Below are 15,540 nucleotides of genomic sequence, written 5' to 3' on the forward strand. Positions count from 1 at the left end.
TTTAGTCTGGTGCGGCAACGTGTTTTGCTTCGCATTGCTTTTTTTAAAAGAGTATAATTTCACTTTAAAGGATTTTCCTCCAAGTGCTCAGAAATTGTAACCGGTAACACGCTTATCTTACTAGCCAGCTTAAAGCTGGATTTGCCAGAAGGCTTTGAACAAGCAAATGCGACCGAAAACTTGTGTTAAAAGACAATTGTTTCTTTAACTTCTTCGAGCGGCTCAGAACCTGGTTAAAGTTCACAGGCTGGAAGACTTCTTTTTTTTCCCCTTTCCATCGTAGCGATCCAGCTACCCTTGCAGCTGGCCATAAATGAGGACCAGGCTTTGCCACTCTGTGCTTTCACAAGGTATCGTTAGGTCAGCAAAGCCATCAATTAGGCTGTCTGAAGTTTTATCACCAGCGCAGCAGCAATAAGCGCCGGCCCAGAAAGACTTCTGCTCTTCTGCAACTCCTGCCGTTGGCGCCTGTAAAGGCGGGGGTCGTTTGGAGGTCAGTGCCAGCCGGGGCCGACCTCTGCGGCCGAGCGGGGACACCCCGTGCAAGGCCACCGCCCGCCCGAAAATCAGGCACCTCTCAACTCGTTAGAAACCCCCAGCCGCAGGTACATGTGGTTAATATTAGGCCCAAAATAACCTTTTTTTTTTTTTTTTTTTTTTTTTCCCCTCAAACCGGGGCGGTTGCCGAGGCTTTTGAGCGCTGGTAAAGGCAGTTAGTTGGCTGTGGAGCCTGGATTTAATTTTGCTGGTAATCCAAAAATAAGTGCTTGCATATTTCTTATTAGCTTAATGCGCAGCGATCCACATCAGCACAAGCTAAGCCAAATTAATTTCCCTAAAATAATTTTAAAACTTGCCTATTCACAGAGTTTCTTTCAAAACAGGGCAATTTTCTATCACTCAGGAGCCACGCTTGTTTTTGTCCCCCCTCTTTGTGTTTGAGAACACTTTGGAGCCTTCGCGCAGGTTTTGTGTGCTATTTCACAGCTCAGGCTTTCGGCTGGTGACCCTTAAGGAGTGTTAATGAAGTCGAATACTAGTGTTTAATCCTCTTCAGAAATACTAACATGCCCATCATCCAAAACAGCCTCCAATAATTGCCATTGGGCCCGATCCAACGCCTAGCAAAGTCTTTCAGTCAGTTAACTGAAAACTAAGTTCATCTGCTCATTTAGTAAATTGCTAGCCTTTATATAGCATCAACTCCGTGAGGCCTTTTGTTGCCGTTCCCTCCCTCCTGCCCGCCCCCCGGTTAAATTCCTCCGCAGATAATAAAAGACAGTGGCACACCTTCGATCGCATCTTCCGTAATCACAGTCGTGGAAATTTCATTAGACAGATGCATAAATGCTACAAGTAACACTAAAGGGCTCTTTTGCATCTCTCTGTTTACATCCAAAAGACATTCTTTATTCTTTAGGAAAAGTATAATTCAGTTGTCAGAAATGTCATCCTGCCTCAGAATTAGTCATGACTTCAGGTATTAAAATAAAAACTCAGACACAGTCGATGTACTTGTTTACTCCCTTCTGACTGCGGCACAGCGAAGGCATCTCCTACCCCAGCGCTGTGATTTCGAGGCGTGTTTCCGTCCTCAAAGACAAAGGTCTCTGATAGGACTTAATTTGCTGAGCTACTTTCCAGTAAGGTTACTGCGCTGACCAAATGGAGCCTGACCCGAACCTCCTCCATCCAGCATGCCTTTTATCAGCTAAAGTTAAGGCCAATAGAGATTAACGGGAAAGCCTGATAAGACTGTTTTCTCTTCTCCTATGAGCTTCTAATGGTGTATACAGATGGCAAAGTTTTAAAGCATGGAATGAACGCTTATTTAGGCCTGTAAAAAATCACAGACAACAGAAACATCCCCCCACACGCACACACTTTCCGTCTTACTAACCCCTTTTCTTCAATCAGGCCACTCTTCAGGGAAACCAAATTGCTTTTTCGTTTTTTATTTAAACCCCAACCACTTTTATTATTTACATCTGGTGGTCCCCTTATTTATGTCCCTCTCCACTTCCCTGCACACACACTCCGGCTCACAGGGCTGCGAAGCATTATGGGCCTTGGCTCTCAGCGGGAGAACTCGACACTGTCTTCAAACAAATAATTAAGGGGAAGGTTAAAGGTTCACCCAGAGGTCATATCTTTGGATACTCCTCAGAAAGTTTACATTAGTAAGAAATGGGTGCCCTCTGAAGTGTTCTTTGAATGGGCTCGCACAACAAGGCAGAGCATTAAGAAAATTCTAAGTCCTGAAGGGTTTCAGGTGACAACTGCTTTACCTCCCCGAGAAGCAGATTGGGATACTCCACTCCAGTCTTACACATTCGACAGCCATGGCAGAGTAAGCCTTTTGGGATGGGTGTTGAAAACCCAATCTTGCCCAGCCATTCACTCCCAAAAGAGCTCGGCCTTATTTTATTCCACTGACGTGAATAAAACCAGCCTTTCACTGTGAGCTCTACGTAGCGGCAATTCACTAGCTATTTTGGAACTGAGAGTTAAAGCCCTGATAGTGAGTCCCCCAATCTTTGCCTCCCTACAGGACGAAATAGCGATGAAAGCGATCACGTTTGTCCAGTAAACCTTGCTAAAAAAATAGTGCTTGGGTTTGCTTTCTGATTTCATTTTTTTTCATTTTCATTTATTTCTCTGTTTTTCTTTTGCACGTGTGCATAACTGCAGGTGCAAATGATGTCCTCTAGACCAGCAACACTTTGTCTGAAGAGAAGATACGCTGTCATATACTTAGAAAGATAGAGGAGCACAGAGACTTTAGGCATCCAGATCATTTTGAAATTCCATTTCTATGGCTCCTCTGAAAAATCCTGTTCATGAATGGCATTGGTTATACCCACCAATGGGCACGTCTGAAGAATTACACGTGAAATTATTTATATTTGCAAAATTGCAGGTGCAAAACAGACAGACATTTCAGGTGAAACTAAAACTCAGATCCTCGTTTCATTAGCAGTAGCTACATCACATAATGCATCAGCACAATTGGTAGACAAGGGCACAGAATGCAGTGTTTGTGGATTATTATTTATTCTTTATACTGCCCCATAAATATGCACAGTGCATAATAGAGACGTAGAAACCATAGTCCCTGCCCTAGCCTTTACATTTTTTGAGGGCTTTTTTTGAATCCCTTAGGGAGCCATCTCCAGCACCAAAGTAAAGCAAAATACAGCCTTTTGCACAGCACTTCAGTTCGTGCATTGCAGAAACACTGTGATGTTATTTTGGCACAAATGTCTTCAAAATGCATTACAAGACAGGTGAAAAAAGAGAAGACCAATGCCACTATTTCCAGCATTATTTGGAACCCTGTAAAAGAAGAATTCACAGCTCTGTTCCTGACACTAATTGCCTGCCTTGCTCATACCCTTCACCTAGAGGCCAAAGACTGAATGGCCTGAAAAGATGAGTAAAATCTATCAACGAGACATGGATTTCTTTGTTACTCTTCTGTTAATAGTAATTCCTATTATTTGGATGATAGCAGCAGTCAGAGGACCCAATGAAGCTCAGTCTTACTCCACCCCATGCTGCACAAGCACACCGTCCAAGAGAACTCAGGGTCTGAACAGATTTCCAGGCAAAGCCTGGGGGGAGAGCAGAGACGCCTTCTCCCTGTTTGTGAAAGGGAACGGAGACAGAAGGAGATTAAGTGACAAGGCCAAAGTCATACCAGAGATCTTTGGCAGAGCCACACACCCAACATAGATTTCCTCAGTCCTCTTTCAGCGCTCCTACAATCTGCTATCCATATGCTATCTTTCCTTTGTTCCCCCAGCTTAGCAGTCAGGCACACTGGCAGGGGACTGCAGAGAGAGCTCACATTGCCACTGTTTGTGCCTTACCTGCTGTGTAGATAAAGAGGGGTCATCAGCCTCCAGGGCTGTGAGGCGATACCTTCACAAACTCTACATTCATATGGTACGTGGTCCTCATTCCAGAGTGATAAATGAGGTGTGTAATGTTGAGAAATACGTGGCATTGACATAGTACGTTTAATGAAAATCTCACTTTTAGCATTTTGCAAATGACAGATTACCAACCTCGCTTATTCAAACAGCAGCCATTTGAAGCGAAAGAAGGGGTTTTGCCTCTTGTATTTTTCTTTAACTGCTACCTAAAGCAGCCACATATATTTCCTATAGCCAGAGACTGTCTTTCTCACACAAGTAGTTCCAGTAACTGTTGTAGGACAATTTATGAAAGCGCAATGAACAAGATTTGGCTCAAAATGTACAACATTATGGACTTTCAAAAGAACACATTTCATTTTTATCTGCTTCCAGCAAAAAGCAGTAGAGGAGTAAAGGTATACTAGTGAATATGCAGTGTAGTCTGGTGATTTGGTAGCCCTAGTCCTAATTGGTTCCTACCATTGCTAATTAGCATCACAATATAATTTAAATATATGCATTTAATTGCATCTCTTCAAATAGAGCCTTGGTTTTCTTTGTCCAAAATAAACATGGATTCTGTATTTTATAGGACGTCCTGTAATTAATCTTCTTTATATATTTATCATATTTTATCTCAAGTCATATCAAATGATGTTAAACTCACATTTACATGGTACATTTTATTTTTATAATAAATAATGTTCAGGTAAAATTGCAGAGAGATATTTCTGCAAAGTGTAAAAGAGAATAAACAGCAAATAGAGATCTCTTAGTCTGCTTGTTCAAGTCTGGCACGTTCAAAAATACTTTTGTTGTTGTTTCCACTGTCGTTTTTATACATACTGTACATGTATTTCAAAACACTGTGACTACTCCATAACTGAATCTGAGTAAGGTTAGTTCTTGAAATGAACTGTTAGTTGCTGTACTGATTGGTAATCAGAATCAGAAATACCTTCAGCTTTACTCTATGGCTATCATGGAAAATTCACTTTAAGTGCGTAGGGTCACAACAGGTCTTGTTTCAGGAGGATGAATTGCACGAAAGCTTAGGAAACTACAATTCATCCCCAACTTGGGGTCTAATCTCAAGCAGAGAATGATATTTAACTCCAGTCACTTGTCTATACATCTAATATCTTCTGCAAAACTGAACCAGTCCCCCGTCAGAGTAGATTGCTCCTTCTGAGAGACTGAGGAACAACATGGAACCGCCACGTACAACTCAAAACTTTTCTGTATCAGTCTTCAATCTGGATTTCCACTTAAAATATCCATCCCAGAAAATGAGGTGTTAAAATATTGCATGTGTTTAACAAAGCAGCCACTGCATAAATGGGTTCTCAATTCTTTATGTGAAAAACAGAGAAATAAACAAATTTGTGAGATGAATTCACAATCAGTTCTCTAAAGGGATTAATGACAAGGAAAGTTTTGCCTCAATTTAGATTTTAGCCCAAGAAGACACTTCTGCTCTTTCGCTTGAAAAGAACAGAGATGCTGAATGAACATTGTCACAGGCTTATTTTTAGATACCCAGAGGAACAGTCTAGCAAGATTTTTCAAAAACCTGCCAAATCTAGATGAGAAGCTCAGTTCTTATTAAACCTAGGTAAATGGGAGCTGAGCTTGATGAATAAATGGCGTTTAAGCACCTGCTTCAATGTTTTGCTGAGTAAGAGCCTAAGAATGCATTCTAAAAAATAATCCAAATGTTTTCACCTTGGATGGGAAAATAAATCTTTGCCTAAATGATATTTCAGTATTTGGACTACGAACATGTCAGTGTTTAGCTCAAGAGTATATATGATGCTGATCCCTTGTTGCCCAAGAATGCCCTAATTTAGAAGGGGAAAAAAACCCAACGAAATATCTAAGTCACAAAAAATGTTTTCATAAGTAACCTAGAAAATTACTTCTTTCCCAGGCTGAAAGAATCATTTCAGAAGTCTTGAGCAGATCAGAGCAGTCTGAAAGAATGCACTAGAAAAGAGTAATTTGCAGAAATGCTTTTATCAATATACACCCTCCACCTTTACAGTAGTCTTTGTCTATCACCCAAACTTTTATCTGAGCAAGTAAAATCTAGTTACATTAGTCTATTTAATTTCTCCCTCCAATATGTATTCTAAACTGACAGAATTAGGTTTAGGTATCCTTCCATAAGTGTGTGTACAAAAATAGTTGAAAAAGCCCTTGTTTATGCCTCACTGAATCTATGCCGCACCTGGTTACCAACTCTTATTTGCAGCATTCCTTATAGGAAATAAAAAAAGCTGAGTTAGTCACCTGGAAATGAGCCATCTAAATAAGGCTTCCCTAAGTCATGAATATTGAGAAATGGAGTCACTTACATTATTGGTTTTGAGAGGAAGAGGGAGGGACGGGCAGGTTTGTTCCCTGACAAAACTTCACGTAGCTTTGGACAGCCTTGTTACAGAAAGGGGGTTATGGGCTGCTTAAACTGCCTTTCTTAAGCTAGTTTAGACATCTTGCATCTGTCAAAGGTGTGATTCAGAGGACCAAAGTCAGCATCCACGTTTGGTGGAGAGAAGGCTCCAGAAGATGACAGAGAGCAACGAAGCTGGGTGCCTGAGGCAGCCCGAGGCAGGCACTAACCGTTCCGAAGACCTCTGCCGCATCTTGTATGTTTATGTTGGAGCTCCTAAAAATACGTTATGCCACTCGGAGCTGCCAATTCTAACTGTGAGACTGTCTTAAAAAAATCAGAAATTTAAACAGCACTCTTCTCGGTGTTTACTTTGCGGGTTTTTCAGTCATTGTGTCACATTTTTAAACCGCTCTTCTCAGCCACAAAATCCAGAAACTTACTTGAAAAGATTCTCACGTAACCATTGTCTCCTGGAGCTGGGACCTCGAGTTAACATGAAATAACTTGAGCCTTGTGATAAAATCATGAGAATTGGCAAGACGGGCATCTATTCACCTCAGAGAAAATCTGTCTCGTTAAACATGTAACTCTCGGTTACCAGGTTACCTCTTGGGAGCATGGGGAAATGATTTGGCTCTGCCAAGGCAGGACCTGGTGCCTGTCACGGGGAGCACCTGCACTGCAGCACAAACCCCGGGAGCTACCCTGCCATCGCTCCTGGGGCAGGGGCTTGTCCGCAGGACCCTTTCCCTACAACGAAGGCAGATGGCCAGGAGGCCCCAGTCACAGTCGGGGCTCCCTGGTGCTCCCCAAGAAACCTGGAGGCCCCGTGGCCACCTGGCTCCCCCGCCTGCCCGTGCCCTGCTGCTTCCATCGGCCTCGCCACCGACCCAGGGCCGTGAGGGCCCAGCGCCAAGGCCAAAGCCAGCCAGCGCTTGGGGTCGGTACCCGGCCGGGCTGGCAACGGGTCAGCTGCCGCTCCGTGCTTCCAAACCGGGCTCGCCCCGACTTTCAGCCTCCGGTGGCCCCAGGTGAGGCCTCCCGCTGTGCAGCAGGGCGCCATGAGGTGGGGCCAGAGCACCGCTGCCGGGCCGGGGCCGGGGGCGCCGCTGCCCCGGGGGCACGGCTGCCCCTCTGCGCCCAGCGAGCCAGGTAGCGCTACGGCCGTGCTCTGGTTCTCCTTGTGCAACTGTGGGGATTGCGCCGTCCTGGGCAGCAAGCGCGCCGTGAGAGCCCGCTGTGGACCGGAGCGGGTGGGAGGTAGGATGTCCGTTAGCGTGAAGGTGGTGAGGGGCGAGAGCCCGTCCCGCCGGGTGGGCACAGGTCTCCTCACAAGCGCTCGGGAAACCTCGGCTTAGGTGGCAAAACGTCATCCCTTATCCCCCCTGCGTTTCTGGCGGGTAAGAAGCGCCTTTCGGTGCATACAATTGCACATAGCACACCCCGGCGATGGCTGTTACTCTTTCACGAGTGCCGTCAGATTATTCACATACGGTTATTTATCATGCACCGTAAAAATGGTCTTTTAAAGATACTTGAAAGGAAGGGAGGAGACAAACAGACATACTTCCTTAGCTATTCATATCTTACAGATAAAATGCAAAGTCAATAGACATAAGCTGTAGTATATAACCTCATCCTGTGCTTGATTTATTGCAGATGGGAATCAACTAGAAACTGAATCACTTTGAAATTTTTACTACTGACATTAAAATTCCAGGTTTGTATACATACGTCTTGTGGAGATGCTAAATACAATTTTAGCTAATTTGGCATGCGCTTTGATTTGCTGGCACTTAGACATCCATGTTAAAGGTAGATAACAGATCTCCTATAAAATCTTAAGTAACTCACGCATTTAAAGATGTGTTAATTTATCACCTTAAACTCATAGGAAAAGATTTTCAAAACTAATGAGGGTCCAGCAGTCTTGAAAACACAACCAGCTTATCTAGCTTCTTACACAGGAGTTGAGGGGCCTCATTTGAGGTAACTTTTTTAAAAAAAAGAAGTGTAGTTTTAGAGTAATATCACATTGCAGTATTTTACACGTCTTTTTAACCATTTCATATTAAATTTTTAGCCAATTCTAAATTGACCTCCGAAAGGAGAGTAGTCAACAAATTCAACATCTGTTTAACTTCCCTGATCAAATTAGATTAAGGCACTAATTCGCCTTCTTACTTTTCAGTGGAAACTACCTAAGTAGCAACCTGCCAAAAATGCATAAAGGTGTTTAGCAATTATGTACTGGGTATGTTTGAAGAGATCAAGGTGCACTCACATGTCCTGTGCTATGGATATCTCTGATTAGCTTGTCATCTGCTCTGAAGAAGATGTAGCCCAACTCTCCTATACTATGTAACAGGCCAGCTGTTAGCTGTCTGTCAAGCACCTAAAGTGGACAAGTAGTCCAGGAGCAAAAATGTCACTCCTTTGATCTGGCAAGGAGCAGCTGCTGATTTATAGAGTAGGACTTTGTTCTTCCGTTCTATTTTACTTTCTTTCCTAAGGCAGAACCACAAAATCCTGCAGAAAAAAAAAAAAAGTGCCGTTCTCTGCAACATCAACAAGCTCTGACAACTGCAACAGGGTTTTTCTTGGCCCTAACAAAGCTCTCAGGCATCTCCTTTGACGCTCACCTTTTTTTTCCCTTCTTCTTTTTGCAATGCGGTAGTTATTGTTTAATTCAGCTTCTGTAAATGGAATGGACTGTGGCCAGCAAGCCTGGGGCATAAACACACCTGTATGAAAGAAGCCTTATTGTAGCAACCATCTACAACCAACCTGCACATGCACTACCAGTTCGTGAGTTCAGAAGGAATGTTCCATTTTCCCTGACAGTAAATTTTGCCTAAAGATAACAATATTTTTGTACCCGCTGTCCTGTCTTGACCATGAAGCTTGTACACTTTTTCATTGTTATTAAAATCTGAAGGAAAAAAATATGTATTTTTCTACCTGTCAACCGGCGGACCTCAGGAAATTGGATCTGAAGAGCCCACTTTAAAAAAAACCACAGCCAAAATATATTTATAGAAACACACTGCTGAAAGTTTGAGAACTACTGATCCTAAAGATGCCTGTTCTGTTTCAGAGACAGCGATACAGTCACAGTCACCTCCAGCTTATACTGTTACAGATTCGCCTCAAAAAAAGCATTTTGCAAAACAAGTGCTCAGTAAGAAACAGCATTTGATGCAACTAACCAGACTGCGGCACTGCCAGACCAGAGTCAACGCTCCATTCCGTTCTTTCAGACTCAGAAGGTGCTGAGCAGATTCTGTGAGGTGATCAGTCAGTACACAGGCTGTTAAACTCTTGCCTCACCCATTGGAATAGCGAGGGAGTTTTCCTTTATTTCCTTTCTGATCTGTTTTCAAGTTTATTAGCTAAAAAAAAAGAAATCTACAGGCCACAAGAAAAGGCTGCAGTATAATGCTGCTGAGCGGGAGAGGAGTGTCTTGTGTGTTTATGGACGGGGAAGGGAACCACACAGCAAGCTGTGTATTTGACCCTGCTATGTGTCTACGCACACGCTGTGTTCACACTTCTTTATATTGTAACTTTAAAAACAGACAAAAAGGATTACAAAAACAAAGATGAGAAGAGGTGAGGGTGGTGGGGGCGACATCATGACTACAAGATCTTTTGCATATATGTTAGCTTGTGGAAATAAATAAGAACTATTACATCCAGGGCCCTAAGGGAGGCAGGAAAATGATGATGTACAGGATAGTATAAAATGATATATTAAAAACTGTGCTGTCAGTGGAACAATAGAATATTAAGCAAAAGTCCATAATAATTGGCAGATATTTAGCTGCAGACATCTCTCTCTGGTTGGTGGGTACTAAAGTATACGTGAGAGGAAAGAGAACTAGTTAGGCAATTAGAAGTAATGGGCATAAATAATACACTATGTATAAATACATTCCCCCCTCTCCCATGTTATAGCTCTTATCCAGCTACACCTAATCACCTCTCAGTAAGTCATACCTACATGCTGGTATCCCCTGTGTTTTGCTCTTTGCACTGTCTGGTTACTGGAGATTCTGCTTATGTTAATCTTCTTTCTTGCTGTAGATGCAGAATCATGTTCATTTTTTTCCTTTAATTATTCCAATACCGGTGGCAAGACTTTATCAAACCGGAGGGTCTAATGGCTTAGCAGCTAAAGGTGTATCAACACCATAGACACCGTGAGACTGCAGCCTGCCATGTTACGGAATACATGCTCCACAGTGACTGAAGGTATTACCAGCACAAGTGTGGGACAGCTATTATTTAAGTGTGCTAAAATGAAGAGGTAATTTTACAGATCTTCCCAGCTTCATACTAGAGAATCTTTGTCTCATCCCATTTTGTGTTCCCATATCACAGAGGAATCAGGAGAAAATGCTCTAAAAACATTTTTGAGAGTTTGATAGTACGTGAATGTGTTTCGTGTTTCCTCGTGTCTTAGTTACTGTAAGCCAAACTGGTTTGGAATCATGGAATTGAAAAACCTCCGTGGAGCCATTTCCTCAGCCTATCACTCCATATCCCAGGCTCCTATACTTTCTGACCAGTGCTTCATCTCCCCCAGGGCTCAACTCTTGCTCCCAGCCTACCTTGCCGCCTCACCAGAGATAATTGCAAAGTACAGCTGGCAAGTCAGCGATAAAGCTTGCTGGTGCTCTGCAGGGGTCCTGCCTAGATGGCCAGATATGCTATGATTGAGGACATAGATGTGAATGTTAAACCATTTCTTTTCTCTCTGCTGTTTTCATTCTTCTGAACAAGCGAAGGACTGAAACCGGGAAGGTTTGTGCTTTCTGAAGCACTTGAAAGGTTGGGTTCCCCTGATTTCTGTACTCAGCTGGCTTATGGGCAGAGCAGAGCGTTGGAGGAGCCTGTGCTCAAGTGCACCACGTTTTGGTTGTGGTTGGCTTCCCCAGCTAAAGAGGGGGCTATTAATGTATTTTTCTTTCTTCTGTTAAAGGACGGGTAGCTGAAGAAGTATCTTTTAATGTAGTCACTGCCACTTACATCTCTCATGTGAAAATTAAATCCTATCACAAAAAGAAACTTGAAACTGAGCACATATTTCTTCAATGAAAACTGGCCCATTCTGTAATGTGTTCCACTATCCCATATTTTGCATACAATTGAGATATTTGTTATGAAATGAAACCCAATCTATATAACCTATCTAATATTTATCTGTCTTTATGAGAGCAGTTTGGAAACTCTGTGTGTGATCTTACATAATTTTAATAACTGGTTGCTGATGGATTTCAATATTAACTCTGACTGTTCTGACTGGCAGGGTGTTGAGGCTTAATTTTCAGGAGAATTTCACTAATTGTTCCTGCACTGCGTAGGGGTGAAGGCATCTAAGAATATGTGTATAAACCTGCATTTGAGCCCACAAAACTGGTAATTGCAGGGCCATATCCAACAATGTTGATCACTTCAGCCTGGTCTAGTAAAGAACTCAGGTATATAAGGGACATTTTCAAAATGTCCAAGTCCTATTATCACAATTATCATAGGCCCTGTAAAGCCAATCCTAATGTTCAGTGAAATTCCAAGTTAGAAGGCATTATTAGCAAAGGGGATTTTGACACCAGCACCTAAATTGTAGGTGAGCTGCTCCAAAGGAAATTCCTGTCTCTGGTTAGATGTTCCAGGAATCACCAGAAGGTGGACTTAGATACCTAACTACGTTTTTATGTTAAAAAAAAAAAAAAAAACCAAAGCCCTCACAATATTGAAAGTGCCTAAATTCTTTAGGTATGTAGGTTTCTACTTTTTAACACCCCGTGCCATCATCATTTTTGCTGCGGTGTATATGCATATTCTAACAGTGAGTTACTTTCTGCGCTAACCACACTCTATCTCTGAGTTAGAGGAAGACGCTTATGTCCAGTCAGGATTCCTATGGATCCTTTTGGTAAGAGAGACATCTTAGGACAGGTCTGTTCTTTCTTATAACAACACAGATAAAGATCTCTTTCCTTTATAGCTGACTCCATAATTATTTGACTATTTATCTGGAAAGAAGGAAATCAAGTTTTGCCTCCCTATCCTGCTTGATTTGGAAAAAGACTTGAGCATAGGTCCATCACATCCTAAAAGAATATCTGAATCACCCAGGTATTCAGTACAGTGAACAAAGGCCTTTCAGTTCTCATTCTGAAGATGTTCCACCTGAAATAAGTAATTATACAGTCATAATTAACCAGCACTTAACTCTCCCACATCTGAAGTTGGAGCCCTAACCAAGAGGCGGTACAGTCGAGCCCTTGTTCTTATTTAATTTTGTTCTACTGACTAGTTGTTACATACACAACAGAACTGGCAGTCAGGAGAATGAGAAAGGCATGATAGTGAAGAAGAGTAAAGATGGAGCATTATGTTCAATAGCCCATTGATTGGGAAACTCAACTCACTTGGAACAGTTAAGACATTGATTTAAATCAAGACGAAGAGAAGACCTGCAAACATATATCCTATTTAACAAGTGAATTTTCTAGCCAATGAGCCATTGAGTATAGCACTCCCTCTACCCCATTTGCCTCTTTTGTGTAAAGCTTGGTATGGCTGATGTATGACAAGAACTTTGGCTGGATTTGGCCCCTGGGGAGATACACTGAGGCAAGGCTGATTTTCTGTTGAAAGTCTCAGTCACTCTGGAACACGTTACTGTTTATCACCATAGATGTATTTATGTTCCTCCTTCTTGGTCCTTTGTATATAAAATAACCATGGGCAGGACAATATCTCACTTTTCAGTACTGCTAGGGTTACAGTTTTGAGTTTCACAATTATGTCCCTTTCTAAGCAGTTTTGTGTGTGCTCACCAATGGAAACAAGTATATGTGTACCAAAAGGTTTTAGGCATCTTGGGACTGGGCAGCGGCTAGGTGATGATGCTGGAAAATTTAGTGGTGGCTAAAGATAAAGATCAGCTTAAACTAAAGATTGCAGGGTTTGTGCTTGACACTCATATGGAATTCAAATAATGTACACATCTAACAGATACATATAAATTCATGAGGAAATATTTTGTAAAATATGCTACACAGATCTTTTATTGTGGCTTAATTGGTTTATAAGCCAATATTATAATAATACTTTCATAAGAAGTTCAAGCCAAGTTTTAGAACATCTCTAACCAATTTTTGAAAGAAACACAAAATTTAAGGTCAATAGAAACATTATGTAAAACAAAAAAAGTCTGTAAAAGGAGGAAGAAAATGCCCCAAATTCACAAGCAGCATCTTTAAGCAAAGTAGTTCAGCATTGTGCTTGTGTGCATATGAATTTAAAATAAATCTGATAAGAAATTAACTATAAATAGAATAAAACCAATGCTTTCATTCTAATTCAGTGTCCAAACTGAAGAAAACATATTAAGATAAATCAGTAGTTAGAAAAGGGGAAGTTGGTTGATTTTTTTTCCCTTTGAATTATTAAATTTGTCAATGGCATCTGTACATTCCTAGGAACAAATCACATTTTTAAATTGATAGTGAAAATCCTGTAATATTTAACTATTTTAGAAATCATTTATACATGTAAACTTGTAAACTTGCGTCTGTGTAAAACAGAATAATAAAAGCAACAAATGCAGACACCCATTCAGATGAACTAGTAAAGGCGAGTTAGTTTCTATTTCCTTTTCTTGATTCTTCCCCAGTTGTTACATTCAGTCTTTCCAGTGTGACTATATTATCATCCACAAAATTTTTAGCATCATCGTAATCATAAAAGGTATATTTTATATCTTTATAAATCACATGAGGCTTAGCAGACCCTAGTAATGCCACATCTGCTTTAATCCTAGTAAATTTTAGCCTAAGACAGCATAGCCTGTGGTGTCCCGCCTGAGTTCTCGGAGACATTTCAGGAAATGCATTAGCTCTGTGAGTCAGTGAAAGAAATACAAACAAATATAGTGGTCAATAGCCAAAGAAAAATGTAGCACTCTAAACGGGCTTTGACAGAAGCCTGAGTTGAAAAATCCAGCTGTATTTTATGTATGTTCCTTAACCACCAATCAATTCTGCTGAGATGAGTGGTCCAATTAGCTGTCTAATTTTTGATGCCTGATACATGTGTTCACAGTCAAAAAAACCCCATGCATCTAGAGGACTGGTCTTCTTTTGGTCCAAGAAACTAAGGTCTACACAAGAACAAATATGACAACATCATAATGTGAAATTCCACATCCTAACTTGAAACAAAAATCTCACAGTTCCAAGTACCTGATTGCTAGGACAAATTTGATGCAAAGATGTGCAGCTAAGATGGGTGCCTACACTTCATTTGCAGGTGTACTAAATACAGATGAAAAAAGGGCGAGTGAAAATTTTTGTGGTCCTGTTTTGCATCCAGACCAAAAAAACCTGTTTCATCCTTCTGCCCAGTTTATCCCAAGTGCTACCTAGATCATGCTGTGGTTTTCCAGTATAGCACAGTTCTGTAATAACTGCTTAAGCATGCCATACGGTATTAATCTTCCTCATGAACTCAGTCCCAAACCAGTTTCCATGGAGAGAAATTAAGAGGTATGTACAGGCAAAGGAGAAAATATATGGCTAGCCAATGATACAGAAAGGCTCTTTAGATGGGAGCTATGGTAGAGAGGAAGGATTTTTCAACTGAGATTGCAGAACTGAGGGGAGGGCAGCATTAGACAGAGAGTAGAGAGGAGAATATGAAAAAAAAAAAAAGACATCTATGTTGAAGTAGGTTTTGACATTGTTTTAAAAAAGACAGTTTTGAAATTGATCCAGAAAAGGATGGTGGAAGGCTGCTGAAGTGCCTAAAGTAGGAGGTGATTTTGATGTGTGCGTGAGAAGGAAGCATCAGCATGTGGCACATGAGCGGGGGGATGAAGAACTGGGACTTAGAGTCCTGAGAGAAGGGGACTACAATACTCAAGGTGAGAAGAGATGAAGGCAGAAGCAAGAGGGGCAGACACTGAGACACTGGAGATGTGAGAGAAAGAGCAACACTAGGAAATGCATGTGGATTTTGGGCAGTGGGAAGAAATATGTGCTGAGTCCTAGAGGATTATAGGGGAGTAAGACTTGTATTTAAGAGTGTCTGAGAGAGTAATGCTCTAGGTTCGCTGTCAGTTTTGTTCGCCAGGTTATAAACCCATCTATATAAAATGATACTATCTGAAACACAAACTTCTTTTAAACAATGCTCTGTTGTTAGCCAAGCAGT

The 15,540-nt window shown here is 41.5% G+C and overlaps 1 protein-coding gene across 6 annotated transcripts in view; it reads right to left on the reverse strand.

The window, feature by feature from the left end:
- MEIS2 (Meis homeobox 2) overlaps window positions 1-15,540 on the reverse strand; it is a 175,884-nt gene that overhangs the window by 6,618 nt on the left and 153,726 nt on the right. The window lies entirely within an intron of this gene.

This window comes from Balearica regulorum, chromosome 5 (genome assembly GCF_011004875.1).
Source record: "Balearica regulorum gibbericeps isolate bBalReg1 chromosome 5, bBalReg1.pri, whole genome shotgun sequence".
Taxonomy (NCBI): domain Eukaryota; kingdom Metazoa; phylum Chordata; class Aves; order Gruiformes; family Gruidae; genus Balearica; species Balearica regulorum.